This window comes from Mesoplodon densirostris, chromosome 9 (genome assembly GCF_025265405.1).
Source record: "Mesoplodon densirostris isolate mMesDen1 chromosome 9, mMesDen1 primary haplotype, whole genome shotgun sequence".
Lineage (NCBI taxonomy): Eukaryota > Metazoa > Chordata > Mammalia > Artiodactyla > Ziphiidae > Mesoplodon > Mesoplodon densirostris.
Genome location: NC_082669.1, coordinates 23,064,898 through 23,086,073, shown reverse-complemented (window position 1 = coordinate 23,086,073; position 21,176 = coordinate 23,064,898). Strand labels below are relative to the sequence as shown.

At 41.5% G+C, this 21,176-nt stretch overlaps 1 protein-coding gene across 2 annotated transcripts in view; it reads right to left on the bottom strand.

The window, feature by feature from the left end:
* The window catches only part of SUGCT (succinyl-CoA:glutarate-CoA transferase), a 690,281-nt gene that overhangs the window by 1,310 nt on the left and 667,795 nt on the right, over positions 1-21,176 (bottom strand). The window lies entirely within an intron of this gene.

Genomic DNA, 21,176 nt, shown 5'->3' with positions numbered 1-21,176 from the left:
CAGTGGCCATGGGTACACAGTGTCTCTCTGAAGCTGGAAATCTGACCCCAGGTGAAGGTAACACAAAGGTTTACTACTCAGCATCTACTGTAGGGTTCCAAGATCCAGTTCAACAGACCACAGATCAACTACACCTCAGCCAGACCCTGGGTGAAGACTTTAGGTGGTAGAAGAGGTTATGGGTACAAGCTTCATTGTCAGAGAGACTTCTGTTTGGATATCAGCTCTTCTACTTTTGAGCAGCACCATCTCGGACTAATTACTTAACATCTCTGAGCCTCATGTTCCGCAGCTAAACTGGGTAGGATAAAGTTTACCACATAGACTTGATGTAAGGATTTAAATGAGATAATGGACAGAAAGCACGAAGTAAGCATCCCCTAACCCACAACAATGCACAAAACCTGCCGGCCACTATGACGACAAAAGCTGCCCCATCACCTCCCTTGATGCTTTTCAGTGCAAGGGGAAAAGGATGCTTATTGTCAGCTCTTTGCTGAGCACTGAGCCGCTGCAAACAGGGTAACTCAAGAAATGCTTTCAACACCTGTTGGGGATGCATTGTATCATCCCCAGTCTTCACATATCGACACTAAAGTCCCCAAAGCTAATAAGGTTTTTGCTCAAGGTCACATGGCTAATAATTAACAGCCCCAGGAAGCAAATCCATGTCCACCTGAGCTGTCTCACATTGAAGACCACATACTTTCCACAACCTTCGCAGCCTCGTCTTGCTTCTCACTCTTCCACGGACAAGCTGGGGAACATGCTGTTTCAACAGACTTTACTTTTGCTGCCTCATTCAATAACTGGTGTTTACGTTGGCTGTCCTTTACATCTCACTTGATTAGGCTTCGGGAAAACAAATTAGGGAGTCACAAGGAGACTACAAAACAGTACCTTTCTATCTCATAACAATTCTTCCAGCCTCCTCTCGATTTGGGGAGCTCATAGGAAGAACAAATAAAACCAAAGCACATGTGGGTAACAGAATGTCAGTCAGTAAAGCAGCAAATGTGCTCCCGGGTCTTGGGAGAATTCCATTCCGAAAAGGTCATGTTGAGGAAGCCATTGCTGATGGAGAGAGAGAGGACACAGACCTCCTAAAACCATCAAGCCGCCCCTTTCTGTCACCCATACCAGCCACTCCAGATAAACAGCAACTTCCAACTGAGTCCACAGTTTTCCTTCTCTGAAGCTCAGGGAAATTCCTTTCTTTCCCCTTCTCACACTTCCTTTCAAATGCTCCAGCGTATGACTGTGTTTTCACGGGTTGGTCCCTTTTCAGGAAAGGAGCACACATTGGGAAGCAGTGTCCCCTATGCTCCCGGGAAAGCTGATAATTTGGTGTTTTAGGGATGTTTTCCATTTTGACATTAACCATGGTTTTCATCTAAAACTTGTCTTTCAAGAGAAGGACTCTGCTGAGCGAATACAAGGCTGAAGTCGAAGTCATGTATGTGGTTTTTTCCTAACTGGATGACCTGAAGCAAGACGATCAACTGGAAAATAGTCACTTGACTATTCAGGAACCTGGGTTGAAACACAGCTACCATTTACTGCTGTTGCTGCTGCTGCCAGGAGTATTAGCAGTGGTAGCTACCGTTTCCTAAGAATCTAGGATGTGCCAGTCACTGTGCCAAAGGTTTTACATACATGATCTCCTATAATCCTCACGGCAATCCTGTATGGATGTTGACGGAGGTTTAAGGTAAAAGGGTTAAAGTGAGGATCCAGGTTAGAAAATGAGAATAACTTGCCCAACATCATACAGCTAGGAAGCTGTCAGTTTCCAAGTCCAGGTCTGTTGGGTTTAGGAACTTGGAGTTTTGTTAAAAAAAGAATGGGTTGAGGTGAAATTCACATAACATAAAATTCACCATTTTCAAGTGAACTATTCAGTGGCATTTAATACATTTGCAATGCTGTGTGACTACCACCTCTATCTAGTTCCAAAATATTTCCATTGCTCCTGAAACGGAGCAGGACCCTACCTGTGGTCCCTGCCCCCCATGTCCTCCGCCTGCCTTTTGTCTGTGGAAAAACTTTAACCAAAGAATAAGTTTAATCAGAGAAATGAGAAAATGCAGAAACAAAGGAAAACTGTACAACAAGACTAAATAATAACAGTTTAGTCATTAAGTGTAGTTAAGGACCTTTCGTTCCTTCTCAAGGGCTATAGATAATATTCTGAGCCCTATCCTGTGAGCTGTCTTACAGACACTGAAACCCCATCAGGTGGAAGAAGTTAACTACGTGATGGCCAGACTGTAGCCGTGACATTAGCTGCCACAATTCCAAGAACTGGCCTCAAGGAAATGGGAACAAACCGACCCTGGAACTGAAGATTAACTGTACTTAAAACAACCAGGATGACGCTGGTCAGACCAGCGATGACCGATTTCAAGATGACTGTCAGAGCTGGCTGTGCTGTTTCTGCACGTAGCCCCTTCCTTCAACCTATAAAAGCTCTTGCCCCCTGATTGTGAGGGGTGGAGTCAGCCTTTGGACAGGCATCCACCCTCTCCTGCACGGCCCCCAGTCGCCGGCAACCAAAATAAGGCAAACTTTCCTTTCTGCCAACCTTGCCTCTTTATTGGCGAGCAGCCAGACCCCACCTTCAGTTGCACTCTCAGTAAAACCCTCATCCCTTAAGCAGTTTCTCTCAATTCTCCCCTCCCCTCATGCCCCTGGCAACTACTAACCTTCTTTCTGTCTCTAGGGATTTCTCTATTCTGGATATTCCACATCAATGAAATCATACAATATGTGGCCTTTAAGTGTCTGGTGTCCTCCACTTAGCATAATGTTTTTGAGATTCATCCACACTGGAGTACTGTGGTATTGATACTGAGAACTTGGACTTTTTTTTTTTTTTTTTTTTTTGCGGTATGCGGGCCTCTCACTGTTGTGGCCTCTCCCCTTGTGGAGCACAGGCTCCGGACGCGCAGGCTCACCGGCCATGGCTCACGGGCCCAGCCGCTCCGCGGCATGTGGGATCTTCCCGGACCGGGGAACGAACCCATGTCCCCTGCATCAGCAGGCGGACTCTCAACCACTGCGCCCCCAGGGAAGCCCGAGAACTTGGACTTTTAACCTCCCTGCAGGGATGATGTATAAGGGAATTCTTCAGGTCCAGCCATAGGAAAGGGCAGTTCAACTTGTGTCACCCTCACTATGCACCCTCCTTCCTTGGGAGCTTCCAGATTCACACCGAACACTGTGCTACCAAGTTTGGGATGAAGGGCATTTAACACTTCGCACAAAAAAATCTTCGAGAATTTAGGCTAGTGGAATGGTATTACTTGGTAATTTTTAGACTTGCTAGGATAAAGACACCTGGAAGATACTATATATTTGGAAAGCTTAGGCTTCTTTAAATAAATATAAGTTACTAAGTAAGCCATATTGCAGTTTATGAAATTGTATATCCTTTTTCATATGCCCCTTCAGAAACCAGGTATTTTGCATATGATTGATTTTAGAAAGATTCTGAAGCTGCGGTTTGTCCATGTAATTTAATATCAGAGTATGGTATAGGTATCTGTACTGTACTGGCAGTTTTCACATTGTAATTTCCTATACGTTTCTTAAATACAGCAGTGCTCCCTTATCTGTAGGGGATAGTTTCCAAGACCCCATGTGGATGCCTACAACCACAGATAATGTCAAAGCCTATGTATACTCTTTTTTCTTATCCATACATACTTATGATAAAGTTTAATTTATAAATGAGGCACAGTAAGTGATGAACAACTATAACTACTGATAACATAGAACAATGATAACAATATACTATAATAAAAGTTATGTAAAAGTGGGCTCTCAAAATATCTTGCTGTACATATGTAATGCTTTTTCCATCTTAACTAAGCACCTATGACATACTGTGGCCTTAACTTTTGCAGTTTGAGGTGTGACGGCAAAACGAGCACAAATTTCTTTTTCCTTCTTCACAATCTCACGGATAGAAGATTCGCTCTTACTGTAGAGATCAGCGACCTCAGCTTACAGTTTATTTTTCTTTCCTTATTAAGTTGAGAACTTTCACCTTTTCACTTAAAAGAAGCTCTTTACAGCTTCCCTTTGGCATATCCGAATTGCCAGCATCACTACTCTTGTGCTTTGGGAACGTTATTCAGTAAAATAAGGGTCACCTGAACACATGGGCTGCCACTGACAGACAGTCAATCTGATAACCTAGATGGCTACTAAGTGACTAACGGGTGGATACGCTGGACAGAGGGATGATCCAAGGGACAGAGGGGGATGGCAGGAGAGTTCATCACTCTCCTCAGAATGGCACACAATTTAAAATTTATGAATGATTTTTTTCTAGAATTTTCTGTTTAATAGTTTTGGACCACGGTTGACAACAGGTAACTGAAACTTTGGAAAGTGAACCTGGGGATGGTGCAGAGTGAGGAGGTACTGTGGAGGACCATTTTGCCACGTGGTTCATAAGAAACAAATTTACAGTCCCTTACAAATATACATAGGCGTGCACTGTGAGACAAGGAAGGCGATATCTAGATCCCAGAGAAAGCTAAGCTCTCATGGGTCCATTGATTGAATCCCGTCCTTGTAACCCTGTGCAATAATCCTATGGACCTGGGATGTCCCTCCCAATCTAGGCTTTGCATGAAGGGTTCTTCAACTATTTGTTTCAAGAAGTAGAACATGTCTGACATAATTATTTACATCTAAGGTCCAGAAAGAATGATCTGATTTTCTGTTTAAAAAAGAAGATGAGCGGATAAGTCACATGGTTCTTAAATTACTTTTTGGCAAAGCAATATCTACACCCGCATATGCTTTCAAACACTCGAAAGCTGTGTGATCTTGAGAATTCTTAAAAGTCACTGAGTCTCAGTCTATCGATTTCTAAACTGAGGTTGGCAGTACCTATGGAGGATTGGTTTGAGCAGTTGGGTAATACAGTATGGGTAATAACATCAGTAATAATCAAAGAAATGTGTATGAAGATACTGAGCCCCAATTTTGTTTATAAAACTAGCAAATCATCTTGTGGATGTCATCTTAGTGTGTGTTTAAGACGTCCGTGATTGGGACTTCCTTGGTGGTGCAGTGGTTGGGAGTCCGCCTGCCCATGCAGGGGACCTGGGTTCGAGCCCTGCTCTGGGAAGGTCCCATATGCCGTGGACCAACTAAGCCCGTGCTCCACAACTACTGAAGCCTGTGCGCCACAACTACTGAAGCCTGTGTGCCTAGAGCCCACGCTCCGCAACGAGAAGCCACCGCAATGAGAAGCCTGCGCACCGCAACGAAGAGTAGCCCCCGCTCGCCGCAACTAGAGAAAGCCTGCAAGCAGCAATGAAGACCCAACGCAGCCAAAAACAATAAATTTTTAAAAAAAAGAGGTCTGTGATCGGTAGGAATGCAAATTGGTGCAATCCTTCTGGAGGGAAATTTGTCAACTCAACATCAAGAGTTTTAAAAGTGTTCACACACTTAGATGGAGAAATCCTGCTTAAAAAATTTTTTTTCTATGGATGTAATCAGGAATATCGACAAATTTTATTGGCAAGGATCTAAATAAACAACTTTCTAAATCTCCCTAATACTCTTAATACCTCTCTCCTTCCCACAAGGCTTTCTAACACACAGCCTGTGAGGGTTCTTTGTGGGGCGTTCTGAACTTAAAAAAAAAAGAAAGAAAACTTTTCCATCTTTTCTTAGCTTCCAAAGGTTACCTTGTTAAGAGTAGGTGTTTAGCAATCATTCCCTCATGTACTGTCCTCAAAGGCCTATCTCTAACCGCTTCCTTCCAGATAAAGAGGTCAAATAGTTGTAATACTGAAAAACAATTAGGAAAATATGTCCAAAACGTTGGCACTGGTTCAATAAATTACAGTACATCTAAATGATGGCAAACTGTACTATAATTTCAAGTTGTGTATTCTGGGGCTGTGAACAGCCATAACTGCCTTCACTCTCTCCTGATAAACCACTGAAATAAAAGTACACGAGTTAAACAAACCAACATAAAACTTCATATGAGGGAAAAGGATGGGAGAGAGCATCACTAGTGAATGGGATATTCCAACAAATTTAAGAATGACATGGATGGGATCATGTTGATGGGGAAAAGAGGTAGAGAAAGCTGAAGCACAGACTATTCTACAAGGACACTGAGAGGAAGTTGATGCCAGTTGGTCTATTTCACCTCCCCAAGAGCCTCTTTTTTAAAAATTTAATTTAATTAATTTATTTTTTTAATATTTTTGGCCACTCTGTGCATGGTTTGCGGAATCCTAGCTCCCCGACCAGGGATCGCACCAACACCCTTGGCAGTGAAATCGCCAAGTCCTAACCACTGGACCACTGGGGAATTCCTGAGCCTCTTTTCTTAAAATCAATGGTTAAGAGAGAGACAGATCTTAGACTAGAAGTAGGGCTGAAAGCAGAAGGATTATTTTTTTTTTTTTTTTTTTTTTTTTTTTTTTTGCGGTACGCGGGCCTCTCACTGTTGGCGGCCTCTCCCGTTGCGGAGCACAGGCTCCGGACGCGCAGGCTCAGTGGCCATGGCTCACAGGCCCAGCTGCTCCGCGGCATGTGGGATCTTCCTGGACCAAGCAGAAGGATTAAACGCCTCAATATAGACCAGTCTCACTGGTTTCTACTAGAAACTAGAAGAAAGTGAAGCTTGCTTTCAAATTTCTAAACTGAAATGACGTTAAACCTAGAACTGTACATCCAGTCAAATGATTAATCAAATATGAAGGTATTTTCAAACTCTCAAAGATTAAACTTACTAAGTATGTTTCTTGAAGTTGACTCCAGTAAAATACTGGAGTAAATGAAATAAGAGGAAAATTTTGGTACGCATTGAGGACCAACCAAGAAGTGTAGGGAAGGAAGGTCCCAGAACGACAGCTTGGACAAGGTAGAGATGGAGAAGGACAGAGATCTTCAAAACGGGGAGACTAAGGAGGCAGAAGAGCCTTAACTGTATAATCAGTATGACTGAGAGGTTGGAAAAAGTAAAATAACGAGATAAAGCTACATACACAAGAAAAAATATAAGAACTAGGAACTCTAGAAAAAAACAAAATTTGCCTAAGAAAATCATATTCAAATATGAAGCAAATTACAATGTGGCAAGATTTTAAGTAATTGATGGAATATAAGTAAAGAAAATCCATTTGACTTTGATGCCAAGAACATTCAAGAAGCACTTATTATCTGTGTATCCTCTATAATGGCACAAAGCATAGTGCATTAGATTGTCTATTAGTTGCTGTATGCCCTATGCAGGCAGGAAAATGCCAACTGTATTTGCTAATTGGCCCTCAATGCCTTTTGTGGTCCTTCTAATGAAGATAACAGCAAGCATCTTCTCTTGAACGCTTGTGATGACTGTGGACTCTGCTTTTTATTTGCATTATCTCACTGGACTTTTCAACTTATAAAATAGAGAGCATTATAACTCGCATTTTACAGATCAAGAAATTGAGACCCTTTAAAGGGTTAGTTTGTCTAAGGTTACCCAGCTAAGTAAGAGATAGAACCAGGACAAAATGTCCTATACGTCAGACTCCACGGTCCATGCTCTGTCATTCAATACAAATGTGTTGAACTAATTATTGCTAACAATTAAAGATATTTGAATAAATACTATTTATATTATTTTATTAATTCATTTATCCACTAATTTATTCTACATATAATTTGTGAGTATCCCTGTGTCAAGATCTGAGCTATATAATCTAGATATATGTTAGCAAACAAAATGTATCTAGACCCTTCTTTCATGGAATTTACATTCTGATTCGGAAGACAGACAAATAGGCAAACAAATAAATAGTTTTAATTTGATAGAAATTACTAAATGAGTAGAAACCTAGCTGAAAAGAGGAGAATATTGCAGGCATGGTGGAGAGGGGTCACGGAGTAGTAAAGGACTACAGTAAGTCCCCTACATCCGAACCTTCAATTTGTGAACTTTCAAAGATGCGAACGTGCCCCTGGATGCCAGCTGTTGTACTGGACTACTGTATTTTTCAAGGTACTGTACTGTCAGATTAAAAATGTTTATTTTTGTGTTTGTTTTTTATGTGTTATTTGTGTGAAAAGTATTATAAACCTATTACAGTACTACAGAGCTGACTGTGTTAGTTGGGTACCTAGGCTAACTTGTGTGAACAGGCTTGATGTTCAAGGCACTGAAAAAAGTTCCAGTGTGGCTCAAACATCATTTGGTAGTTTCTAGATGACGTTGGAGGGAGAGGCACAGGGATTTATAGGCTATGGTAGTAAACTTGGATCCTATTCTGAGTTCACTGGGAAGCAGCTGGGGCTTTAAGCAGAGCAGTGACAAGACTTAAATAATCCCGTTGCTGGGCAGAGAATGCGATCAAATGAGCTTGGAGGCTGTTCTGGGGAGATCAGAGGAGGAGATGATGGTGGCCTAGACTAGGATGGTGCTTACAGAATTTAAGAAAAGTGGATGCATTTGAGAGCTATTTGGTGATAGAATGAGAGGGCTTGCTGATGAAGTAAAAGGCCCACCCAAGGTAGTTGAGGAGGGAGGGAGAAGGATCAAAGGAGAACTCCTCTTTCTGAGTTGAGTAACTGGTGAGGCCATTTACCAGATGCAGAAGGCTGAATGGATTCACAGACAAGCCTGGGTGGAAGCAGAAGTCACATTCTTTTTGAAGATGCTGTTTGACTTGCCAATGAGATATCTGAGGAGAGAAGCCTTTAGCTATGCAAGTCTGGAATTCAGGGAAGAGTTTGGGCCAGGATATGTAAATTTAGAGGTCATTTACCATTTAAATGTCTTCATTCCAAAGCAGTATATTTCCAAGGCAATTGTATTTATTCCAACATCTCTGATGCTGAGGTTTTAAATTCGTTATTTAGGCAGCCTCTCCTCTATTATCTAAGTTCTATATCAAGATCTACTGCATCAAAATGGTTTGTGTCCCCAGGAAGCAAATTAAATGAATGAAAAATTAATCTGTATAGCTCATAAGTTCGGAGATAAATGCATTTCTTGCAAAGAGGAATTCTTGGCCTTAAACAGACACATCTCCACTGACTTGAGGGGTAGAAATTAGGGCAGTTTTACTTGTGAAAGAACTGTGGACTCTGTGCTCACAGAAAGAGGCAGAGAAAGAAACGCAGAGTTCTCTGAGACTGAGTCATAGATACTTAGGGATTACCAAAGGTGTGGATGTTTTTCATCTGCATTAATAAAGGCAATCAAACCAAAAAATGCTGAAAAGAAATGCACACCACAGCAATCTCCAGCACATCAGCTGGTACCAAAGCTGGAACCCCAAGTGCTGTCCTTGTGAGGAGTCTACCTAGTCTAAGGATTGGTGGGCAAAGCCCTCACCAGGAAGGGGCTTGAGTGGCACAGCTTGTGGGTTAGACCCACTTCTCCATGAGGACTGTGTGTGAACTGCCCTTGGTCCCTCAGGAACAGTGTGTCAGATTCTAGGAAAGTGACAATGCCTTTGACCTCAACTTCTGCGTATGCCCGTTCTTGGGAGGCTGAACTAATAAACCTCCAGGAACCCATAGGTCAAGAGCTGGAGGCTGACAAAATGCAAAGGTAGACGAGGAGGAACCTGCCCCAGTCTCTAGTCATACACGATGACATTGGTAACTACTACTTAGTGAGCCCTTACTGTGTACCAGGCCTGGGGCGAAGAGTTTTGTATTTGTTAATCTAATTTGATCCCCACAATAACCTCAGAGAGTTTTTGCATTTATCAGTGCCTTTTATTCCTATATCACAGAAGAGGAACATGCAGCTCAGAGAGGTTATGAAACATGTACAAGGGCACACAGCACACAGCAGACGCACATATAGATCTGCTGATTTCATAGCCATTGTTTTCGAGAAGTGACATGGCAAGAGGGTTAAGAGCGTGGGTTTGGGGAGCCAGAGGGTCTAGATTCACATCCTGGCTCTGCCATGTATTGAGTGTATCTCCTTGGGTAATTTACTTAATCACCTGTGCCTCAGCATCTTTCTCTGTACAATGGGGATGAAAATGGTCCCTTCCATATAAAGTTGTGAGGATTTTTGGAACTTCTTAGAACAGAACCGAGCACACAACAAGCACTCAATACATGCTAGCTGCTGTTGTTACCTTTCCTTCTTTGCTGCAGTGCTGACTTTAGCAACCTAGATTCCTTAAGTAGAGCCTTGGTCACCTGTTAATTTCAGGCTTCTACTTCCCAGAACATGGACAAGTGAGCTGCATTTCAGATTCATTACAGCAAGTTAGGGATAAAAGCCTTAACTTTTAAAAATCTTTAACAGTCAAGGATAAGATTATTTAAAGGAAAAGGAAAAGGGAGGAAGGAACTCTTTTAAAAAAAAATCAATTCTATTCATTCATTTTAGTTAAGGGCAGCTTTTTTTGTCTTCAAATACTAATTTTAAAAAAAGTTTTATTTTATATTGGAGTATAGTTGATTAACAATGTCATGTTAGTTTCAGGTATACAGCAAAGTGATTCAGTTATACATATACATGTATCTATTCTTTTTCAAATTCTTTTCCCATTTAGGTTATTATAGAATATTGAGCAGAGTGCCCTGTGCTATAAGGAAGGAAACTTTTCTTAAGCACGTCAGACATAAGAAGCACTTTTCAAATGTTTATTTCATGTATTCCTCACTTCAACCCCTTGAGATAGGTATGTTTTCCTCTTCCTACAGATAACAAAAGGGAGGCTAAGGAAGGTTGAATGATTACCTGATCATCTGATAAGTACATATTTACTAACTCCAACAGCATCATAACATACACCAGAAATTAATTTTATACTCTCTTGAATTTTAACTAGTTATGTTAAAAGGAACTTTGGAAACATGGGACTTATTTTACTTACTTAACGAACACTTACTCTGTGCCAAACACTATTATATGTGCTTTGCACATTTGATTCATTCAGCCCAGAAGGTACTACTATGATCCCCATTTGTAAAATTGGGAAAACTGAGCAACACAGCAGGGAAGTCACAGAGCTAAAAGGGTCACAGAGCTAAAAGGAGCTGAGCCAGGATTCCAAGCCAGAGAGTTTTGCTCCAAATCCCGAACCTTTGCCAATGGGCCATGCTGCTTCCCAGTAAAAAAGGAAAAAGCAAAAGAAGAGAGAATTATCTAAGCTGGAAAATAAACTCAGGGTCTTGGAGTAGAATATGCCAAGGAGTAGAACATGCCAGCTTCAGATTTTGTCTTCTGACAGTCTATTCCCTCTGTATTTCTAGATCACAGTTCTACCAGATTTCTTATGCAATAGGTACTCATTACTACTTCATCTTTTCACATTAATTTGTCATACTCCACCTATTTTGCTGTAGGAGGTCCTGGAAACACAGCAGCATCGACACATTCTGATTTCTCATGTTTCTGAGTCAGGCAATGCTCTCCAAAGCGTTCCTCTCTACCCACCCCAAAAGGAGTGAAGCCTTCACTGTGTTCTCTGTGGAAAGTTATCTGGTTCAAGACACAGCGAGGGCCCAGTTCCTGGTGTGCCAGAAAATTCCTCACACTAGCCCTGTGTCGTGTTTTCCATCTGTGGTTTGAGGCCCTTCGGTAACAAGACCCTGACTATTCTGTCTCATCTCCTCTTAGAAACCTTCCACGATTCTCTTAGGCTGAAAAGGGAATCTACCCCATCTATGCAAACATCCCAAGCTACTCTAACTATACACAGAGTTCAAGCTACGTTTCTATAATCCAGACCAACTTAATAATGTAAACAGTTTCAGGAAACAGAAGTAGCCAAAAACATGTGGGAAACCATAATGAATATTCAAGTAATGGGAACATAATATCACATCATCATGAGGGAAGGGACCTCAACCGTCCTTTTTTCCAGAACTCCATGCACCTTCCATCTTCATGATGCATTTCTAAAGCGATGAAACAACTTATGGCTCAACCTCACAGCAAACTGGCAAAGGATCAGCACTAAGGGTTAAATTAATTAATATCGCTGGCCAGTCCAATCATAATGGAAGAGAGAATGAATACAATTAAAACTAAGTGTGCGGGTCTTTTCATTTGTTGGTTTTTTTAATGTCTGATATGGATGTCAACTTTTTTAAAAAATTAAGAATACTTAAAAGCAAACATCTGTTTCATAATATATGAAATGCTATATCGAAAGTTTTTATTTTGACTTCTTTGGCCTATTGCTAAGATGCGTACTATAGATACCATTTAATCTTCAAGGCTTACTAGTGTAATAAGAAGCCAAACTTCATTTCACTGAAAATAATGATAGCTCCAGTACCAAGTTATTTCACAATTTCCCCTCCACTGCTTGAACTCATCATCATAACAATAACAATATTTTTTATATGGTGCCTCTCAGCCATAGCATCCAGGGCGCCAAATGGAGCCATACAGTTAGAACACATTAAACCCATTAGATGTGAGATAAAAACAGATAAAGCCATTTCAACTAGCATGGAAGAGTGAAAAAAGGCCATAGAGAATAAAAATGGCTTTGGACATCTTGAACAGAAGGACTCAATCGATGGCACTGCTTATATGGTCCGGCATCCCAGAAACTCGAGGCAACATGTGGTGTGTACCACCAACTCGGACGAGTCACCCAGTCTTGCCCAGGGTTCAGAAGCACCATATATCACTACTGCTGTAACAGACTTTAATTCATTATTTTGGAGCTCAATAAAGATGCCTCAAGCCCCACTACCTATGAGGTAAGAGTATATTTTCAACTATGTCTATGGTCCTGTGGTAGTCATCAGTGTTCATCAGATGTCCAGTTTCCACCTTCCAGGGCCACGATAGTGTGACATGTCCTGATCCCTTTGTGTGAGGCCATGGGATTGGCCAACAAATTGTGAATGGGAGGTATGTGTATGCCCCACCTCCAGGCCAGAACACTCAATGCTGAGGTAAGCCCTTCCAGGTCTCTCTGGTATAACAACTCCACCTTGCAAACCCTGATGAACATGGGATGTGAGCAAGGAATCTACTTGTGTTGTTTTAAGCCAATGTTATTCGGGAACTGTTACTACAGCATGACCTAGCTTATGGAGACTGATTCTATGCCTCAATTTTAAAACAGAGACCGATTTGCCTGAACCAGATGAGAGACTCATTCATCTAGTCCCTCAGCACTTCTTTGAAAAGCATTCAGTTCAGATGTTCCAAATACTTTGAAACTCTCATTTTGTGTGGAGTCAATTGTGACCAGTGGAATGATGAGAACAGCTATTATTTATTGAGTACTTACATGTGTTAGGCATTTGGTGGAATGCTTTTCATATATTATCTTGTTTGATAGACTAAATGACTTTTAAAAGTAGGACGATTATTATACCGTTTTATCAACAAAGGAAAGTGGGGTTAAGTAACGTTATCAAAACAACACAGTCAGTCAACTAAAGAATTTTGTTAGAATTGAGGCTGGCTAAATACAAAGTGCATGCTCGTTAACACTAGGATATATTTCCTCTCTGCATAATGTGGAAGAAAATCTGTTCGCATATCAGTGGCTGAATAAATACCATTCTTTGGCAGATGGTGTTATAAAGCAGTACTGTATTATAAATACTTATATATTTCATGATTGCTAATCCATTAAGGCATTTATCTTTCATTTGATAAAGAAACAGGGTAACTTGCATTTGATTTATCTATCTTGTTCCAACCCACTGAAATGTCATAGTAGATTATCCATTTCCTGCTGGAAAAAATATACGGCCCATAAGGAAATGCTATTTATATTCATTAGTGAACAGGCCATCTCCCCTCAAAGTGTGCTCCCCCAACTTTCAGCTGAGGTCTCTGAAAAATGTCGGGCTGGAAGAAACTACCCCTTGAATGCTTCTTTCCAACATTTGTGTTTGCTTCTAATTATTTTCAACACTTCTGAAAACGCTAGGAAGGATGAAGAAACACCTTGCTGACAATGCGCTCTTTGCCAAAATAATCAATCCTCCAGCTTCTTTTGCTTTTTCTAAAATTCTAATATTCAATACAAGCTCTTTGGGCACATTCCCAAGATTTTGTTTGGTTCGACTTCACCATGGAAAACAAAATTGGTTCAGCTGAAGTCTGTAGCCAGAACGTTTTAAGCTTCATAGACCTTCAAAGTAGTGACCTTCTCCTCACCCCCTCTGCCTCTGTGCTCCATTAAGGAAAATACCGGAAGAAGTTTCCAGGCAGAGAAGCCAGATTGCATTTCGGTTCAATTTTGAGAGGAGGAACTGAACAGAGCTGGAGCAGGTAGTTATTTGTGGCTCCTACCTCAAATGAGCTTTGAAAAGTTCTTCTGTAAACCTTGGAAGGTCTTTTTTAATTTAATAAAAATTGCCTGTGCTTCTTAGCCTTTTATCGTAAAGGAATAAGTCTTATATCTACCATATTTTTTTCTTTTCCAGGAGTTTCTTAGATCACACAAATCACAATCACAGCCCAGGCAAATAGAGGATCAAGAAAATTAGGTCCTCAAATCTGCTGCTGGGAAAATGGGGGTGCTCATTATTTGTCACAGGAATTGATCTTAGTTTTTCTCTTTCACTTTGTCTCTGCAGTCCAGATGGAAAGGCTTTAGGAGAAGGTCCTTTCCCTCTATGCCCCTATTTCCATTTTGGCATCACCAGCCTCTCAATAACAGCATCCTAATCCTCAGCCTTCCCTTTGAGACCCTGTTACGCCAGTGGTCCTGTCTCTAAAATGTCTCTCACACATCCCTGCACTTCTGATCTTTTCTGCCACCTCCTTGGCCCAAAGACTCTGAAATAGGAGGACCACTTGTCTAATCTTTTTCCCCAGCTGTTCCCTCCAGGCAACCTGCCCTCATTCTGCCTTGGACTGGATGCTATGCGGGTCCCTGTGCCCACCTAGAAGGCGTCTCAGGTTGGCGATCCTCAAACCCAATTATTCTGAAAGTTCCGTTCAGGCTAACTTGATGCTGAGCCTTTCCTTTTTTTCACAGTGCAAAGGAACAGCTCTCTTCTCTGACTCCCTGTAACATCTGATCTGCTTCTCCTTTACGGTGTATCTCCACGTCTAACAGTATTGCCTCCTGTGATCTTTTTTGAGACCATAATCAATGTTTTGCTCATCTTCCATCCCCCACTGCACCTACCACACGGTGAGTGTTCAGTAAATAATTAGTGGAAGTATTAGACCAAAAAACCCTAACATATTCCTATATTAGGAAATGAGACTACTAGAAATATGTGAAATACAGAAGGAAAGAGACATTAAGACTTGCTAATTAATATATTTTGCCCTAGGCATCTAAATGGAGTCATCTTGACTCTTCTCTTCCTTTCACATCCCATTACCAACCCATCGGCAAATCCTTCTGGTTCTACCTTCAAAATATATACAGAATCCAACCACTTTTTACAACCAGCCTATTCCTGGCCACCATCACATCTTGCCTGGATTTCTGTGAGAGCCCCCTACCAGGTCTCCCTGCCTGCAGGCTTCCCTGCAGTGTATTCTCAACAAGGCAGCTGCAGTCACCCTTTAAAAACATAATTCAGATCAAGCCACTCCTCTGCTCAAAATTCTGCAAAGTTATACCTTTGTAATTTTTGATGGCTCAGAATTTTGTTGAAGGATAGCCATCTCTCCTCCATAACTGTAAAAAACATTTTCATATTTGGTTTATAAACCCCAAACAGAATGATGGATCCAATTAACTTTTTTCATTTCTGTATCATCTGTTTCCTTGTAAGCACTTTTATATACACACCAGACTTCAGGATTTGTCCACTTATGTACCATATCAAGTGAATTTTGGTGCACAAACATCAAAAAAAAAAATTCTGCAAAGCTTTCCCTGTTTGACTCTTGACAGTGGGCTCTGAGATTCCAAATAACCTTCTAACCTCCCCACTAAGCAGGTATCCCTGTGACCTCCCCTCCTGCATTCCTGCCCTTACTGACTCTGGTCCACTGTGCCTGGTTTTCTTAACCAGGCACGCTCATCCTTAAGGGGCTCTGCCCAGCTCTTCTTTCTGCTTGGAACATTCTTCTTTCTGACATCTACATAGATTGTTTCCTCAAATCCACCAAGCCTTCACGCAGTGAGGTCTACCCTAACTAACGACCACCTTTAGCAGGTCTACCTGCCCTTCTGACCCTGTCACTTCCAAGCATCCTCACTCCGCTCTACTTCCTCTTTCTTCCGTAGTACTTTTCAAATCTGTCTGCCATTCTTTGTCTCCCTCTGCTAGAATGTAAGCTTTACGATGTCAGGGAGCTACGACTGTTTTCCTCAACAATATATTTGCTGAATGCAAATGTATGAAGGAATAAGTGAGTGCTTTAGTCCTAAATTCAGTTCTCAGGTTTCTTAAACAATGAGGTCAGACCCTCAGACCGCAAGATTCTAGAAGAAGAAATCTTGTCAAATAGACCCAAAAGTAAGGTGAAGCAGTGTTACTGACTATGAACCAAAATAGTCACATGGAAGCAGAAAAGTGTTCAATGAAATGTGTCTGTTCTCACTGCATCTGGTCTATGCAATTGTGCAACTTGCATGTATGTTACCCATGAGGACAGACACCTGCAACATCCTAAAGATGGAACATTCCAGCAGCTGTGTGGCATTTTTGAGTACAGAGATTCATATCACAGATTGGACGAAAACAGGTGTTCAGGAGAATTATTAAGCTCCATGAGGGCAGGAATCATATCTGTCTTGTCTGCACTGTCTAGAAGCCAGTAACTTGGGATGCTCAATACATATTTGTTGTGTGAGTGTAGGAATAAAGAGAAAGGATCCCTATTATTTTCAGAAATAAACAAGGCAGTAAAAAGTAATTTTGCTATTCACACAAAGGAAGGTTTTACCACCTGGATGCTGGTACAATGATACCAAATTTTACCTCAATTTAATTTGTTTAGAAGTTAATTTTTTATTATGACAATAATATGGGGGACTCTATGAACACTGTAAAATAGCTCAGAAAACATTGTCAGACTTAAAAAAATGGTTTATTATTCCTTCTTGGAAAGACAGAAGTTCTTTTGGATTTTTAATGACTGCTTTTCTGTTTCGAAAACGTAAGCCTTGGTTTTTATTTATATGAGACTATAATTTTTACAATTGCACGTTAATTTAATTTTGTTTCCCATGTTCCTCTTTGTCAGTGGGTGTTGTGAATTTCACATAATAATAATAATACATGTCTGTTGTGGCGTACAAACACTTTCCTATTTATTGTTTCTTTCCTTTCCCACATGCTCCTCATTAGCTATTTAGAGTCTTACTTACAAAATGCCCTGCTGACTCTCTTGCACATGAATTCTGTGGTTACTCTTTCCTGGTATCTTTCGAATTATTTAAAAGCATTTAACAACAGTAAAAAGGGCTAGTAACTATTGAATATCTGAAATGTTGTTTTCGTTTTTTACAGTTGCACTGTAAATTTGAAGAGAGTCATTGACTTTTTATATATTAATTAAATGCATGAGTAATATTCTTTCCCCTCATGGAGCTCTTTGCACAGTTTCCAAGAACACAAACTTGGTTCTCTTCTTCTGCTAAGGGTAGGGCTGGCTATTGTCTATGAAATATGTTAGGATATCCTCAGTACATGCTGAGTGAGCAGACATTCTTACCACATTGGAACTTCATTAATTTTGCCTGAGTAACGATCCAGCTTAAGTAAATGAAAAATATGAAACCTATCATTTCTTACAAATAAATGAAACTAGGCCAGAGATGTCTTGTAAATCCATAGTAAAACTTCCTTAATAATATACACAAGTGGATTGTAATGAATAAATCAATTCTTTGCCCACAAAAGGTACTTCTTTGTTTCAGCATGCTTATTTTTAGGAGCAGTTGAAACATTTCCTGTGTAATCATAATTAAGCCAATAATTCATTCAGGAACTTTTTTTTAAAAAAACAAGATAGCACAAAGATAAACCTCAAAATTATCATCTAAATATCTAAATGGTCATATATTCCAAATTAATGAGAACCAAATTTAAAATGTTACTGTTCTTAGGTCTCTAAGTTCACAAGGTCCATAAAACCAGACCTGGTCCCAGATAATGATTTGTAGATTATCATGAATAAGAAGGTCCTTGATGAGCAGTGATATAGGAATAATTTATCATCTGTATCCTTAAAAAAATAAATCAGAAATACTCCAGTGAAAAGGTTTCTACATGACATTCTGAATCCCGGAGAAAAAGTCTAAACAATAATAAGTTTAAGAGTCCTCAAGAGGGAAGATGGCGGAAGAGTAAGACGCGGAGATCACCTTCCTCCCCGCGGATACACCAGAAATACAGCTACACGTGGAACAACTCCTACAGAACACTTACTGAACGCTGGCAGAAGACCCCAGACCTCCCAAAAGGCAAGAAACTCCCCACATACCTGGGTAGGGCAAAGCGGAGAGATTCCCGCACAGAGGAGCGGTGCCGAGCGGCACTCACCAGCCTGAGAGGCTTGTCTGCTCCCCCGCCGGGGCGGGCGGCGCTGGAGCTGAGGCTCGGGCTTTGGTCAGAGCGCAGCGAGAGGACTAGGGCTGGCGGCGAGAACTCAGCCTGAAGGGGGCTAATGTGCCACAGCTAGCCGGGAGGGAGTCCGGGAAAACTCTGGAGCTGCCGAAGAGGCAGGAGACTTTTTCTTCCCTCTTGGTTTCCTGGTGTGCGAGGAGAGGGGATTAAGAGCGCCACGTAAAGGAGCTCCAGAGACGGGCGCGAGTCGCGGCTGAAAGCGCCGAGCCCAGAGACGGGCGTGGGACGCTGGGGCTGCTGCTGCCGCCACCAAGAAGCCTGTGTGCGAGCGCAGGTCACAGTCCACACCGCCCTTCTGGGAGCCTGTGCAGCCTGCCACTGCCGGGGTCCCGGGATCCAGGGGCGGCTTCCCTGGGAGAACGCACGGCGCGCCTCGGGCTGGTGCAACGTCACGCCGACCTCTGCCGCTGCAGGCTCGCCCCGCACTCCGTGCCCCTCCCTCCCGCCTGGCCTGAGTGAGCCAGAGTCCCCGAAGAGGCTGCTCCTTTAACCCTGTCCTGTCTGAGCGAAGAACAGACGCCCTCCGGCGACCTACACGCAGAGGCGGGGCCAAATCCAAAGCTGAGACCCAGGAGCTGTGAGAACAAAGAAGAGAAAGGGAAACCTCTCCCAGCAGCCTCAGAAGCAACGGATTAAAGCTCCACAATCAACTTGATGTACCCTGCATCTGTGGAATACATGAATAGACAACAAATCATCCCAAATTGAGAAGCCAGGAGTCAGTGCTGTGCCTCTGAGGTGGGAGAGCCAACTTCAGGACACTGGTCCACAAGAGACCTCCCAACTCCACACAATATCAAACGGCGAAAATCTTCCAGAGATCTCCATCTCAACACCAGCACCCAGCTTCACTCAACGACCAGCAAGCTACAGTGCTGGACACCCTATGCCAAACAACTAGCAAGACAGGAACACAACGCCACCCATTAGCAGAGAGGCTGCCTCAAATCATAAAAAGTCCGCAGACACCCCAAAACACACCACCAGACGTGGACCTGCCCACCAGAAAGACAAGATCCAGCCTCATCCACCAGAACACAGGCACTAGTCCCCTCCACCAAGAAGCCTACACAACCCACTAAACCGACCTTAGCCACTGGGGACAGACACCAAAAACAACGGGAACTACGAACCTGCAGCCTGCAAAAAGCAGACCCCAAACACAGTAACATAAGCAAAATGAGAAGACAGAAAAACACACAGCAGGAGAAGGAGCAAGATAAAAACCCACCAGACCTAACAAATGAAGAGGTAATAGGCAGTCTACCTGAAAAAGAATTCAGAATAATGATGGTAAAGATGATCCAAAATCTTGGAAATAGAATAGACAAAATGCAAGAAACAGTTAACAAGGACCTAGAAGAACTAAAGATGAATCAAGCATCGATTAAAAACACAATAAATGAAATAAGAAATACTCTAGATGGGATCAATAGCAAAATAACTGAGGCAGAAGAACGGATAAGTGAGGTGGAAGACAAAATAGTGGAAATAACTGCTGCAAAGCAAAATAAAGAAAAAAGAATGAAAAGAACAGAGGACAGTCTCAGAGACCTCTGGGACAACATTAAACGCACCAACATTCGAATTATAGGGGTTCCAGAAAAAGAAGAGAAAAAGAAAGGGACTGAGAAAATATTTGAAGAGATTATAGTTGAAAACTTCCCTAATATGGAAAAGGAAATAGTTAATCAAGTCCAGGAGGCACAGAGAGTCCCATACAGAATAAATCCAAGGAGAAATACACCAAGACACATATTAATCAAACTGTCAAAAATTAAACACAAAGAAATCATATTAAAAGCAGCAAGGCAAAAACAACAAATAACACACAAGGGAATCCCCATCAGGATAACAGCTGATCTCTCAGCAGAAACTCTACAAGCCAGAAGGGAGTGGCAGGACATAATTAAAGTGATGAAGGAGAAAAACCTGCAACCAAGATTACTCTACCCAGCAAGGATCTCATTCAGATTTGATGGAGAAATTAAAACGTTTACAGACAAGCAAAAGCTGAGAGAGTTCAGCACCACCAAACCAGCTTTACAACAAATGCTAAAGGAACTTCTCTAGGCAAGAAACACAACAGAAGGAAAAGAACTACAATAACGAACCCAAAACAATTAAGAAAATGGGAATAGGAACATACATATCAATAATTACCTTAAATGTAAATGGACTAAATGCTCCCACCAAAAGACACAGACTGGCTGAATGGATACAAAAACAAGACCCATATATATGCTGTCTACAAGAGACCCACCTCAGACCTAGAGACACATACAGACTGAAAGTAAGGGGATGGAAAAAGATATTCCATGCAAATGGAAACCAAAAGAAAGCTGGAGTAGCAATTCTCATATCAGACAAAATAGACTTTAAAATAAAGACTACTAGAAGAGACAAAGAAGGACACTACATAATGATCAAGGGATCGATCCAAGAAGAAGATATAACAATTGTAAATATTTATGCACCAAACGTAGGAGCACCTCAATACATAAGGGAAATATTAACAGCCATAAAAGGAGAAATCGACAGTAACACAATCATAGTAGGGGACTTTAACACCCCACTTTCACCAATGGACAGGTCATCCAAAATGAAAATAAATAAGGAAACACAAGCTTTAAATGATACATTAAACAAGATGG